At 39.5% G+C, this 15,463-nt stretch overlaps 1 protein-coding gene across 3 annotated transcripts in view; it reads left to right on the forward strand.

Annotated features, from left to right (window-relative positions):
* The first annotated feature begins 868 nt into the window (after positions 1–868).
* TTLL10 (tubulin tyrosine ligase like 10) overlaps positions 869–15,463 on the forward strand; it is a 98,133-nt gene continuing 83,538 nt past the window's right edge. For all 3 annotated transcript variants that reach the window (XM_043531842.1, XM_043531843.1, XM_043531844.1), the window contains exon 1: positions 869–1,191. The gene's annotated coding sequence lies outside the window, so the exon portion shown is untranslated. The remainder of the gene's footprint in view (positions 1,192–15,463) is intronic.

Below are 15,463 nucleotides of genomic sequence, written 5' to 3' on the forward strand. Positions count from 1 at the left end.
ATATGCTTAATTATCCCACATAATATACTAGTGAAGTGTCTGCAAATTGCTTCAATATCTTTTTCAGAAAGGAAGTAAATTTCCACTTCAGCCTTGTTAGGATCCCTATGCCTTTGAAGGTTTACTCATCTCCGTAATGATTGGGTTTTCCCTTAAAACGCCCTTAGTCCAAGAGAAATGCAGAACGGTCACCAAATTGCCCTGTGTCTTATCAAAAGGCAAATAATGCGTTTTAAAATTACAAAAATGCAAATTGGGGATAAAATATGGATGCAATCACATGTTAATTTGTTAGACATTTTGTTTGCAAAATTGTAATGTCCTTAACGTATTTTGGGCAGGTGGAAGTGGCCTGAGGAAATTACATATTATAGCTGGGATACACATTTCACTTTAATTAGACTTTTTTTTTAATGGTCATTAGAAAAAGATATGTTAGCTCCCAGTTTTTTAGCCTGGATAAAAAAGAATCTTAAATAGTCAATAACTAGACTGAACTTTAGAAACAGAATTTAGCCTGCATTCAAGCTTTTAGGCTTACAAACAAACCTGCCTGTCCTTTTAGACTCCAGGTATAGCTTATCTGATGAAGCCCAAAGATAAAGGCTTAAGTTTCACATGCTTTGTTCTTTTCATAGTCCCTGACTATTGATTAAGGCTCAACCATACAGGTTAACTAACAAGTTAGTTTTTCACGCTAGAGTCACATTCCTCTCCGAAGCTGCAACTACCTGGGTGCAAATTGGAGACTCTGCATTCTCCTTTGGAGGATAATTGATACCTGATTGTTTTAAAGCTGGTGGAACTTTGCCTGACTGTGTACTTCAGAAAAGAGGAGGGGGAAGGTGAGGGAGTGGAGGAGGGAGGAGAGAATAAAGGTAATGAAGGTACAATAGCTAAATACTAGTGCTGAAAAAAAGGGAGGGGGGAAGGGATTCATTTAAGTTCCTTGTTTTCCGCTCCTCTTCAGCCATTCTTTCCTTTTTCTCAAGGCCTGAGCATTGGTAATAATGGTGATGATTAACTAAATGAAGTCGGTAACCTGGGTGACCATTAGGGTGGGTTTATATTTCATGGGTACCGAATGGCCAGAGAAAGCGCACTATTGAGGACTCAGAAAACTGAAAGATTTTTGGCGTTTTCTGTGTTTTGATTTTGGCTTTGCATTCTTTGCCTCGATCTTTCGCCACGGTAAGGTTACAGCCACTTTCTTATTCCCTGAGAATCTCCTCCCTTTTCTCTCTCTCTCTCTCTCATTCCCTCCTTCCTTGCAACTCTGCTGCCTTCACTTCAGTCAGAAGGGTCTTTCCTCTGCATGTGGGCCTACCTTCAGGTGGTACCATGTTGGGGTGGATGAGTTGGGGAACAACGATGTATTCCTCTGTGTGTTTCCCTTATGCTAGTTTAATCTGTTTTGAAGTTTTTCATTATATGGCTTGGATTTTTACTGCTTCCACCATAGCAGTTTTGTGTTATCTTTCCAGGTAGAGTGTTTAATTTTTTGTTAGGACCATATTTGCATTTAGGACGCTGTAAGTGAGCTGTATGCTTTGTAGAACAAGAACTTCATCCTGCTTGTTAGGCCTTTGTGGGGCACGAATTGCTTATTTCACTGGCAATGGTGAGAATTGTAGTGGAACATTGGTTCAGTATTTTTTTGTCCTTTTCAGGACTGATAACTTTATGTGTGCAGCGGGTATTAAATAAGACTCTTAAAATAGAGGTACGTAAAAGTATGGAGTGAATTCTGTTATCAGTCCAAATAGAAATAACTGTGCTAGCAGTTTTTAAACAGATAGTAAACTGGATACAAATAAATGCTTGTGGAATTTAATGTTATAAAGCTAAAGCAATAGGGTTACTCTTGGGTATGAAATAGGGATTCATCTCAGTAATGGGTATATTAAAAGTGGTGGCTGCTTTCATTTTCCCTCTCCTGCGGGCTGAGTTGGTTAATGGAATCCATAATTCATGTGTATACTGCTCCATGCCTTTTGGGAAGTTCCCCGTCTTTTACTTTGTCATTGCCATGTTGTGGCTTACAGGACACTATAATATGTTGGCCATTTAGTATTACCAGTATCACTGAGTGACCTTCTTAGGGAACATTAAGGAGGGCAATATTTCAATTTGTGTAATTCCTGGCTGCTCTTTTAACAAAGAAAAATGATTGTGACTGTTTAATACAAAAAGACCGTAGTGAGTTACAATGATGATGAAGATACGTTTAGTTGTTCAAACAAATAAAATAGCATGGCCAAAAAAAGTTGCATTTATAGATTTAATTTTAGCCAATAATTACAAAAAAATGAGCCAGTGGCTTATAATAATTGCCACTAAGCTTGCATTAATTAGTAGATAGACCATGTATGATGAGAATGAAGACTTATCTCTTCAAAGAGGTGTGTGATAAATTTCTAGAGCCATCTTCTAATCTCAGCTGCAACAGCCTAAATCCCATGTAACCCCATTAACTTTATTGGAGTGACTCTGGATTAACAACAGTGCACCTGAGATCAGAATGTGGCCTCCAGGCCTTTAACTGCCAACATAATTTAAAAATGGCCACATTTTTATAAGCGATGCACACATCTTGCAAAGCCATGCTAATGTTTTCCTTAAATTCAGTATTTATATTTCACTTTTCAAATCTGCTCTTCGCTATGTGGAATATTTTCTGCATGGGGATTACCAGAGTAAGCGAAATTAGAGTAAACAGATACAGTTTTGTGTGGACAAAGACTCAAAAGGCTCTTTCTCTTGCCATGTGCGCTACTATTGTCTGCAGTTATGCAAGACCACGCAAGGATTATTTATTTGAATGGATTTGTTGTAAAATGGCTACAGCAAGAGATCTGGGAAGAAATTAGGGTTCCGCTGAAACCATATCATGCCTGTTGTCTCTTATAATGGCAGACTATGCAACAGAAATCAGTTTCCATTGCAGAACACTAATGTGCAGACCGTGAGGGACATAAAGAGAAGGAAATTCACCAGCCATCGTGGGGCTGAATAATCATTAACACCCCAGCAAGTTGTAAGAAACAGTATGCAGTTAAGAAATAGACACCGTTTTGTAACTGCTTGGGCACACTGGCATTTTCCAGCTTACCCTTGAAACTTCTTTGGAAACTGTTTTTTGTTTGTTTTTTTGAAAGTACTAATGCGTTCTACTGAATATAGCAGTTAGTTAAAGCTCCCTTGTCTGGTTATATTATTGAGCCTATCAGGTGCTGAGTTTCCATTGAAGAGAATGCAGGACAAGGGGGGCCCAAAGGAAGGATTTTTCTTTGTTTTAGTGGGAATAAGAAAGATCACTGAAGCTCTGCTATCTACCGTACCATTGTATGAAGTACGAGTTTACATCTCTTTTGAAATGACAGAGCTCCAATGTGCTACATTTAACTTTGTTCCCTCACCTTACTACAGACTCAGCTTAGCTCCCATGAACCAATGGGGATAGAATCAGGTCCTATAGTCAAACAAGAGGGAGGTTCCAGAGAAAGATATTTCACACTAAAGGTGATGGAGGCTGTCAGGGAGTATTTGTGGTAACCCCAATCTATATAACTGGCTCCTGTTCTTTCAATAGTATTGACACCAAGCACTAGAAAATGTACTGTCATGTACTAGCTATAGTGAGGGAGAGACTGGATGACCTAATAGGACTCTTCCCCTAACTTCTCTGATTGCATGAGTTAATATTTTGGAAATGTACATACAGTGCTGTAGTGTGCTTCATGGCAAATTCTGTTCCCTGTGGCAGACCTGCGCCCTGGATATTGCACTGACCTGCACCTTGTACATTTAATGGCTGCCTGAAGTGGGTATAAAATACTACCAAATCAAAATTCTCTCTCTGTTCAGATCAGTGGTAGCGTTTTATACTAATTTCATGCCCAATTAGCACCAGTGTGAATGATGACACAAGAGGCTGAGCTATGGAGAATCAGACTCAGAATCTTAAATATATACAGAAGGATATATGAAGTCTAGACATCCCAAAATAAAAACAGAGTCCATGTTCTGTCTTTCTTTCTTTACCGTGAGGAAGTATGGAAATCATAGGGGATTTGGCAGTGGGATAAAGAGCCTTTCATCTCTGGCTAACTGGTATGTCTCTCGTCTAGATTGGTAGTTAATAAAAATAATTACATTTGATGTCTCTTTGGTGGCCTGTGTGAAATGAGTTGGTGGGTCTAATTTCAGTGCCTAAGGGACAAGTGTGTCCACCCCACTAAACCCATCAGCAATTAGCCTCTTGTTGGCAATTGAAGGAGGGAGGGTAAGAAATGAATGGGCATTACATTTAAAATAAGAAGCTAATTGTCTTCCATCTCCTTGAAATGGTGCCTCTGCATCCTGGTTGAGGCATGTTGGCAGGATACACCTGGTATAGAAATAGAGAGCTGTAGTGCTGATGAAAAATGCCATATTGACCACACTGGAGGCCAGATTCTCTGCCGTCATTGTAAAATGCACATAGCTAAAATACCTACAGTAGCTCCTGAAAAAAACCCTTGGACTCCTAAGCCGTGTTAGCTGAAGTGTATTTCAGATGAGAGGTGGAATTATGCTCAGCAGTTAATTTGAACTCAGATTTTTTCTATCAGGAAATGACGGTCTGAAATACAAAGCCCTCTCTGTTAGGAATTTAGGGCCAATTTCTGATCTTAGTAAAGAAAAGAACAGTGGAAATTTCATTAAATTTTGCCCTTTGGGTTTTACTTTTCTTTGTCTGCAGATCTGGCTAAGGGCAGGGATTTCAACTTTGTGCCAGACACAGCCTGTGCCCAACTACTAGATGCTGTAGAAACCTTCTATACCCTTTCCCTTACATGTCCACCCTGTGTATATTGTTTGCTTTCCGCTCTAGAAGGCATTTCCTGATTCTTTCTTTATTGGACATAATAATATAACAATGAAAAATACTTTATGAGGAATAAACAATTCTTGGCTAAATTTTCAGGGCCCAAACATCTTAGTCAACATACATTAAGTAAAGTATGACCCAGATATGCAAAATACTGTACAGGTATGTAATAATTAGCCGCAATTTTCATATGTCATTCATTACTTTTAGAATCACAAAGTACACAGAATCCAGAAAAATGACATAATTGACCAATATATATTGCAACACAATGAGCCAAATTTATATATGATGTAACTTCTTTGAAGTCAATGGACTCAGGAGACTTGGGTTCCATTCCCAAGTCTTCCCCTGGCTGGTTGGGTGACCTTGAGCAAGTCACTTCCCCTGTCTGTGCCTCAGTTTCCCCATCTGTAAAATGGGGATAATGATACTGACCCCCCCCTTCATAAAGCACTTTGAGATCAGCTGATAAACAGCACTATATAAGAGCTAAGTATTAATTATTATTCTGAATTTGGGCCATTCTAGCTACGCAATATTTTCAGCTCGTTGTATTAGCTGGAACAGGGTATTTGGAGATCTGAAATATGAAGATTGATATGTACTGTATCTATTACAGAGGAAAAAGCTGCATAGATAGTTGTGTAAGCCATTCACTGGTTCTACAGATACAAATATATCCTGGGAGTGATGTACATGGTGTACCTGAGATCTAGCTATAAACAAGAGAAGTGTATAAACAAATACTCAGTTATTGGATACACACCTATGCAGGATTTTACAGAACATTTATTACAACTCTGAATTTCCACAGTAACTTGCATGTGTTAAATTTTTCCATATCTTTCAGATGGTGACACAGAAAAATCTTTTGAATTCCTAGTCTGATCCCCACTCTTATTGACACTGCAGTAAATAAGGAGTAAAGCCATTAAAGTCAACAGGCCAGATACTGAATGTGTGTATAATGGCATAGCTATGTTGATTTCAATGGTGCTACATTGATTTACACCTGCTCAGGATCTGACCCAGCAATGTTACACTGGTGGAAACCAGTGTTAGTGAGATTAGAATCAGGTCTTTTCCTCTTTTGGCCAAAACATTCCTCATTCTGGGACATCCCCCATCTCAAATGAGCAGATGATGTTTGGGAAATGGTAAAATACTGGCAGATCAGTATTTGGGGCCTATAATCTCTCAGAGATGTGTCTCGGTGAATCTCAGGGACGTAGACCTCCAGTCATTCTCTTCACGATACAAGAATCGGAGTTAGTGCCAATGAAATTCAAACTGAAGAAAATGTTCATGTGCACGTTACAGGTTTGACATGCCCTCTGCTAGCTAGCAGCTGTGGCTCATTTGCAAGTGTTCAAAGGTTTCAGCAGTAGGGATCTTTGCCTATGAAAAAGAACCATTGTGTAACAGATGAGTGGTCACTGACAGAGGCCATAATATACTATAGTCTATTGTTTGATTAGTTAAAGCGGTCTTGGATCTCTCTCTAGCATTGTTTTGCTGTCGCAGCCTCAACAGTTACATTAGTTATCTTTCTGCTAGGCCAAGATGCCACCATTTAAATGTTTTTTGTCCTAAAGTGCAGTGTTCCCTACAGAGAGAAAGGGATTTTAAACAAGGTAGTAGGGCCTGGTGAACTGACAAACTTGCTGGGCCCAGCACTACACTATCTAAAAGAAAGTGTGGTTGACTTGGATTCCCCCTACTGTATCTTTGACATGGCATCAGAAGGAGCTTTGTGAGGCCAGCGGCCTTTTGGCTATACCCCTGTGTCTCTTGTTCCGTAGAGGTTCACGTGAACTTGCGATTTAAGACAGCACATTCAAACGTGCATGTACAGCGTTGGTGCACCTTGGGTTGTTGTTTCACTGATTAAGTGATTCAAACTAGCTAGTGCAATGTTATGGCTGAAAATGTACATGAATGAAAAGCAGGAGGCTGGTCTCAACTACAGTGATCATCATTAAAAAGATCTCGACAAATGCCAACGGTTGTTATACCCCAGTTATTTCCTACCCTAAATTTAAGGGAAAACTGGTCTCTCAGATACCATTGTTTGAAAACTGTTGGCAAACCTCGACTAATGGTGGGTGATCTGTGTCATGTACCAGCTCTCATTAACTGCAGTGGGGGCTGTGAAGTGTATCTAAGGGCAGAAGGTGGCCCAGGAAACTCCCAAGTTACAGTTCCCACATCAGCTGTATATTGATCACATTGCACACATGCTATTCAGTATATTTAGGGTCAAATCTTCGTGTGCACAAAGCCCAAACTAATGGGTTTTTAGTGACTAACCTATATCAAGGCAGACATGGCTGCATTTTGCAGCTGTTACCTCAGTCTGCAGCCTAGAGTGGAAGATGGGGCCCACTACACTTTTTACATGGTCTGTGGAGATTTTGGTGCTTAGTTTTAGATAGTTTGTGGACTCAATGGCCTATCTTCCGTCTATAAGAATTTCTGAGATTCATCCCCGTATGTGGGTATTCAGGGATCAAGTCCTGCCCATAATCTCCACGCTTCTGTCTAAAGTGTCACTACACAGCCCAGCCCCTTGTGGGACTTGTCTGTGGACTGCTTCTTGGTCTGTGTAACTGTGGCAGTTGAGCTGCATTTGGGCCTTTTATGTCAATGCAAAAGAGGGACACAATTTATCATCAAAGAATTAAAGATAATACTATCTACAGCAATATACAATAGTGAAGTCAAGAAAGTGGCACCAGTTAATTTGGCCCATTATGTCTGAGTTATTTAATTTTGATCAGCACTTCCTTTTCACATAGAGCATCTTCCGAATACTGCAAACAATATCAGTCACTGATCAGGATGAAACTGACACTTAGTTGATGCTGTAGTGTGGCCAAAGGCCCCACACGCACCATCTCGTGTAAAAAAAATTTTAAAATCTCTTGGCATTTAAGCATTGGGACATTCCTGACTTAGTATTATGTAGACACATAGACCTGATACAATCAATGGAAGGCTCATTTTCAATGCATCTATTCTATTCAGTCACACTGGAATCTTTGCAATATCCCAGGAAAATGCTCAAACCCTACAGAGCCGTAACAACCAAGGAAATAAAGGAGAAAAATTGTGAAGTATTTCAGGTTCTAACTCAAAACCACAAACCTGAAGAAGTTCAATCTTTGTGGTGCCACATCACCATTAACTTGCTCTGCTGGGCCTCGGTCAGCGCATGGATGGGTGAAATCATCCACAGTTCTCAGATCCTTGCAAGACATGGTGTGTTGTAGGCAAAACAGGGTGAAATATCCAAAATCGTAGCTCTACATTATCTTGTTTTTGCCAGTTTATTTAAAACAGTTCCTTTTGATTTCAAGTACAATAAACTGATGTTTACGGTCCAATTATAACAATATTCCCTGTAATTATTTTAACTGTGGTCTTTCTAGCAAATAATTTTTTTAATATTATTACATGGGTAATAGTGCTAGATGCCATGTTTCAAAACACTGTTCAATATACTCTGGGGTTTTTATTATTTCTAAGCCCGCCATGAAAGTGACACTTTATTTCAAATGCAACTATCACACTTAAACCATAGGCTATTTTAGAGAGAGAGCAGCTATTGCCTAACACACCCTTCAGTTGTCTTTTTAATTCCATGAATTATTAATGTAAAAAAATGAAACCTCCATTTGTAGAGGCTAAATGGAACATGTCTATCTGTCAGCTGCTTCTGCTATGCGTTATCTTTTTCGACAGTTACCTAATAGCTCGGATGAGATGGGGTGCAGCATGTTCTAATAAAAAAGGGAGAAGTTCCTCGCAGTTGACTAGTTAACCATTTGCTGAGTGCCAGCACAAAAACGGTGAAAAGAAAACCCAGGTTGCTTTATATCCAAATGAGGATGGAGGGACGTGCTACACAATTCCACGCTTTAAAAGCTGCTGGGGAACAGGCACAGAAGTGCTATTTTTTAATGTCTCTTGTAGGCATCAGTATTTAGCGACTGGAATTTTTCCTAATTGAAAATCTTTGTGAATCTTTGAATTTGAATAAAAGGGTCTATTAATCTACCTGCAATATAATGTAACCTACGTACAGAACAGGTTAACTTACATACAGAATAGGTTAGCTTACATGCAACACTGTGTACGGGCATCTTTTTTTTTTTTGTCTCCCCATCTTCTGTGGTTTGAGAGTTTAACTGAGATTAGTTGCAAAATTTTTTTGATTTTTGTGCCATGATTCCCCTTCGATGTGTCACTTTTGACTTTAGCTCAATCATTTGTATTCAAAAAGGACATTGCTGTTGGGAGAGGTATGGTGGCTGGCTTTCTCCTTTTCAGGCTTTTGAATTTGGTACATAAGCAGATCCTTTCGGGGTTTTGTTGTTGCTGTTGTAAATTAAACATGTGGATCTTGCATTCATGAATTCACTAACTTTCTGCTGATTTGAAATCAGTTGGAAACAAATACAGTTTCTTTTCCCTCCTCCCCCAGCTGCAGATTTGACATCCCTGAATGCTTCCTGAGTTAATCCTGGAGGCCATTTTACTGCTTCCGACACAGTCACCGATCAAAATGGTGGGGGCTTGGCAAAGGTCTTAGCAACAGAGCAGGCAACGTGAAAAACAAAAACAAAACCAAAAAACCCTACCACAGCCAGTAGGCTCTGGCAGCATTATCTGTCAGCAGTGTCTGGCAAATAGGGATTTCCAGCTGGTTTCAGAATGCAATGGAAGGCATGTTTGTCATTTTACAGGCCTTTACTTTTCAAGAGTGTTAGGTGTCAATGTTTAGCCTCTTTGTGCTGAACAAATTGCACTAATTTGTTTAGCTGCTATACAGGTTTTTAAATATTCCAGGTGACCCTGTGTTTTCTGTCTCTCTCTCTCTCTGTCTTTTTAACCTGGTGATACAACACTAAAAATCCACATTTACAGAATCTTATGATGTTATAGTTGGGGATGTGGAGGGAGAAATACAGTGCTGACAACCTCAGAATTCTAATCTAATTCCTTGGTATTAAGAATTCCTCTATGATAAATTTGCACTCAAAGTTCTTCTCTTTGAAATTAAAAGAAAAAATAAACCTGGTTTAAAAGATGACTCAAGAAATCAGCAAATATCAGTTGCCTAATACAAGCACAGGTAAAGTTCATATGTAATTGCATGGACATACTTAAAGAGAAGTTGGATCTGTCAGTAGTTTACCTCTTGGAGTTGGGCCTTAGTGTACATTTAACCATGGCTTGAGATCCAATTGCTTACAGGGTTTAGCACTTTGCCTTGTTGCTATTAACTTACGGCAGCAGTTAGGGTGCATTACATAGGCTGTGATGCTTGGCTGAGCTTAATTTACTATCTTGTTACCTCCATCAGTTCCAAAGACTTGTTGCATTAGGAGCTGTCGGATTAGATATATCCGACATGATCTATCAGTATGAGGGAACAGTAAGGTTTAGGGTACAGGGAAAGCCCTGGTCCAAAATGATCAGAAACCAAAGTAGGTATATTTTTTTCTGCTAAATTATAAGAAAGTTGTAATTTAGTCTCTTCTCCCAAATAATTATCACAAAAGGTTGACAATTATACGGTGGAATTCTCCCTCTCTTTCTCTCTTTTTCTCTCTCTCTCTATTATTTTTTTCTTCTCCAAGGCTTTCTGGCTGGTGGTTTATCTGCTGCTTGTAGACTGCGATCCTGGGATGCCATTACCATCTTACTGGGCAGCATTGGATGTTTTCTGTGTTTCTAATACTGCCTGGTAATGATGATTATGGTGTCTCGCACACAACGTGGAAAAGTTCAACAGCGAATTTGGAACCAGAGGTTAGTGGCCAATATGGAAACTAATACAAAGAAAAATGGTGCTTGACTGAAGATAATTTTGAAGAACTCCCAAGCATGAGTAACCCTAGAATAAAATGCTTTGGGTGACTAGATTAGAAGCTAAAAACGAATGTGAGAAAACACTTTTTTTTAGATTACACTTTGAAGATATGATTTAAATGAACATATAAATATAAAACCCTGGATACTATATACAGATGAACACACTTTTAAGAGAACAATGATATAATAAATAGTTCCAAACAAAAATGTGAAGTTTTGTAGCTGTGAGAATGCTGATTTAATCTTTTCTGTCTATTTTTAAACTTCCAGACAGTGTTTTGTAACTTTACAGAAAATATAATAAGAACAAGTAAATAAGGATTTATTAGCAATAACATTTTGGATCCTTACTTTCAAACTTTGCTTCATAATCAAAATGGTTTTTTTTCCAGCTAGTAAAAACTGATTTAAGAATTCTGACCAGTCATCTTGTTATGAAGTGTCAACTTAAACACCCTTAACTTTTTGAGTTTTGCTTTTTGTAGTTTGCTCTGTACCTTCTCGCCACAACAAATTTCATAGATGGTACCTTGCTTCCTTTCTACATTAGTGTGTTATAACAGTGGACATTGTCCAAGAAGGTGTTTTTATTAGCAGTGAGCCAGAACCAAAATCTTGTATCTGGATCAAAACTCTACCTCTAAGGTCCATCTACAATGTTTAAAAGACACTCAGACATTTAAAAACAATTTTCTCTAAATATTTCTTCATTATTTGGGAGATGTTTGTAATATAATACATTGGAAGGAGGAAAACATGAAGGGGCCTGATCTCATTTACCCTAAAACTCTTTTGCAGCAATGTGGCAGCATAGAGTAGCTTTAAAGTGGGAATTAATTACACAGCATTACACCTGCTTTAAACCCCCTTTTGCACTGCTAGAGCCGTGTAAAGGGGTTTTAATGGAAATAAGAACCTGCCCTAAAGAAGTTCTCCGATGCCTTTTGTGTCTTTTGACTGAGAACTGAAACAATGCATGAAGTTTGTTCCTTCCTTCAGTTATCAGTTATGAAAGGCACCGTAAATAATGATTTACAAGGATATCCTTGAGATGGTATAAGTGCTGTTAGATATTTTTATCTTACACATGGCATTATGGACAGGTGTTTCAGCACTCCTGGCAGGTGTTAAGCATGACAAAAAGCAGCAACAACAACAACAAAAAACCATAAGGGTCTCTCACACATATACTGTGTGCTGTTCATTTTAACTATTTGAATTGAAATGTTTGGTTATTTCCAGGAAGTTATTCTAAGGTGACACTGTCTAGATTTCATGCAATGCACAATGGGTGGCAGGTACCCTGCTGGACAGTCAAACATCTGTCACAAGCTTTGTGTTGAAATTAATATTATTATTTATATTACAGTAGTGCCTAGAGACCCCACCTGAGATCAGAGCCCTGTTGTGTTGGACATTGTACAGAGACATAGTGAGACAGTCCCTGCCCAAAGAGCTTGCAGTCTAAAGAGACAAGACAGACAAAGAACAGGAGGAGAAACAGAGGGAAATGACTCATCCAAGGTCACAGAACAGGTTAGTGGAAGAGCCAGGAATAGAATCTAGATCTTTTGAGTAACGGTCCAGTATCCTGTCTGCTAGCCCAGTGGTTTTCAACCTGTGGTCTGCGGATCCCTGGGCGTCCGCGGACTATGTCTAAGATTTCCAAAGGGTTCTGCACCTCCATTTGAATATTTGTAGGGGTCCGCAAATGAAAAAAGATTGAGAACCACTGCGCCAGCCCATTAAGAACTACATGAAGCTCTCGCCACTGATCAGCAAATGCATGATATGGAGTAACTGTGGACTATAGTACGATCCACCTTGCATGTGTTACACAATATATGCTAATCTTTTATTATAAGGTGAATAAATACATGGTCAGTAGGAGAGATACTATCATCTTTGGCATTACTTAGCAGTATGTTAACTATGCTGGTGAGTCTACTGTCACTGTTACCCTTGTTTAAGGCCCAAATTTACCCTCATCCCATGATCTTAAATTTAGTCTTGTAAACTATTTACATCGGAAATGCCAGCTCAGAAGTTACAGAAAATGTTAAGCTAGCCCTCATTCTTTGAAGCTCCTTCTGTACTAGTTTCTTCGGTATGTCTTTCTACCAGCTGGGAAGGTTGAAAACTAGGACTGTTTATTGACCTTCAGAGGATGGGGAAAATGTAACAAAAGGTGCAGTTATTGCTTTTACATCATCACAAAATAGCACAAAGAAACTGTCGTGTGTTTCTATTTTAGACTATTATTATACCAACTTTTTATTTTTAGGTCATCTCCTTGGATAAATATTTTTGTTTCCAAAAATCCAGATTTTTTTCCCGCTGTCAATTATTGCCAGAAGAATTTTTCTTCAACTCATCAGCTATACAGTAAGCCATTAAAATGGTTGCTTATTTATTTAGGGCAATGTTTATTGAGCCATTTCCATTAGTTTTGATGAGAAGTGAGTTTTCTGAAGAATATGGGAACATTAATGGATTCTCCATTCCTCTGATTGCTGGACAGACTATGGTCCTCTGTGGACATCTTACTAGACAGTGCTGGATTTTTTGGATCTACTCTAACACTGTCTGGTAACGATGTTTAAAGGGTGAACCAAACCACTACGTTCATCAGAAGAAATGCTTCAGAAACAAGAGTTTGCACCATGATTTAGTCAAAAGTGGAAACTTTGGACAAGCGGGGTAAGACATTAGCATTGGTATTAGACCCTGGAAGGTTACAAGTCTTTGAAGATTCAGTAAAAGCCTAGTGAATGTCAACAATAGACACAACATTTCTAATTTCTGATTTGAAATAAATATTTCAAATGCTTTGTAGGAAATTATTCCATGCAACAAATTAGAGAAGTTTGTAAAAGAACAAAATTAACCTTCACAGTGGTGTTTAGTGTAATAACCCAATGCTTAGAATTAAGGCTTCAGTTGCAGAATGAAGAAAAATGCAATTATCTCCCACCAGAGACACTACAATGCATTCACAGCTCACAAAAGTGGCAAGACCAGTCACAGGGGGGTAAGGGCAGGATGCTGCTTGTAAAAGTCTATCTACCCACAGTTATAGTTCAATTATCCCCGTGGCTGAATCTGCCCTGGAGACCCCTTTGTTGCCACCTGCCCCTGTTAGAGGCCAGAAAAACTTCTGTTTCAGGTGGGTTAATTCCTCCTATCACTCCATTTAGAAATGAGCCAGTTTAATCTAACTGCAGAACAATGATTAAACTCTTACATCCACTGTACACAACAAAGTAGAATATAAGGAGCCGCTCCCTCCCAGAAACTCATTTTAATTGTTTAGTGACTCGAACAGAAATATGTTATTGCATTCAACTCAGGGACAGATGAGGTTTCTGATTAGAAGCGGATTCTGGTTTTGTTTAACAAAGGGAATGACCGTTTTGAAAGCTGGCTACCATGCTGCTTTATGAGAAAATCACTTGGGGTTGGAGGGGAGGGCGGGGATGGAGGAGAATACTTCCCCTGCTGTAGGATTGTACAGTCTGAAGGATGACTCATGACACCCCACCTGTGCTGTGTCCTTGCTCACATCTGAAATGGGAGTGGCCCCTCTTTCACTCTCTCTCATGCCTGAGGGATTTGTTTGCTAGCCTAAGCTATGAATAGACTCTGCCCCACCCAGGTGTAGCTGGAGAATGTCTGCTCAAGTTTGAGCACTGGCAGACCACTCCTGGGAATGTGCATAGCAGCTAAGGACCCTTGTGTCAGAATTCAGACCTCATTAGGTATGTCTACACAGCATTTTGGAGTGAGTGGGCCTTTTCCAGGGGTGAGTTCATTTGCATTTTCCAGCTATTGTTGCCTGCAAGATATTGCTTTTGCTGAAAAGGAAAATAAAATGATTGGAGGTCTTCTCCATGTGCGTCACTATAGCAATAAAGAGGCTTTGAAAAACTCACTAGCCAGTGTAACTGGACAGTCAGTGATTCAAAGAATCACCATAGCACCATGAAAATCCACTCCCCTTTCCCAGTGCAGGCCCATTGGCTTCAGTGGGAGATGCACGGCTGTAAACATGGTCCAGAAGGTGAAAATATTGCTGAATATGCTCTGGCCCTGATCCTGGAAACTCTTGCACACTTAGAACACTGAACTAAATGGACCCACTCACATATTTAAAGCTAAGGATGAGTTTAAGGCCTGTGCTTGCAGGACTGGACAACTCGCCTCAGATAGGGATATGCACAACTCTCACCGACTGCAATGGAATCTGCACACATGTAGCTCGAGGGAAAACTTTGGCCCTTCATCTTTATCTGCCACAGTTCTCAGTCCCTGTCTGTCTCCCTGATTTTATTTTCTCCTTTAATCCTTGTAATGGCAGTCCATACTTTATACATTTGTGCGCGCAGCTCAGAGAGAATGGAGATCATCAATGAATTACGAAGATTTATATTTCAGAATTACGTGTCACCAAATAGAAGCACTGAGGTTATCGGCCAGATCCTCAGCTAGTGTAAGTCAGAAAGCACCACTGAAGTCTGTGCAACTATGCCAATTTACCACAGCTGAGGATCTGGCCCTATATATTAAAATTCACCAATCCCCAGCATTTAGAGTTCCAGCTAACTCCAGTGTCCACTGGAGCTGCATGCACACACTGAGAATAGACTCCTTAGTTCACAGCAGAAACTAAACCTGGCACTTTCATTTTTAGTGCTTCAATAAACTGGG

Source organism: Chelonia mydas, chromosome 18 (assembly GCF_015237465.2).
Source record: "Chelonia mydas isolate rCheMyd1 chromosome 18, rCheMyd1.pri.v2, whole genome shotgun sequence".
Lineage (NCBI taxonomy): Eukaryota > Metazoa > Chordata > Testudines > Cheloniidae > Chelonia > Chelonia mydas.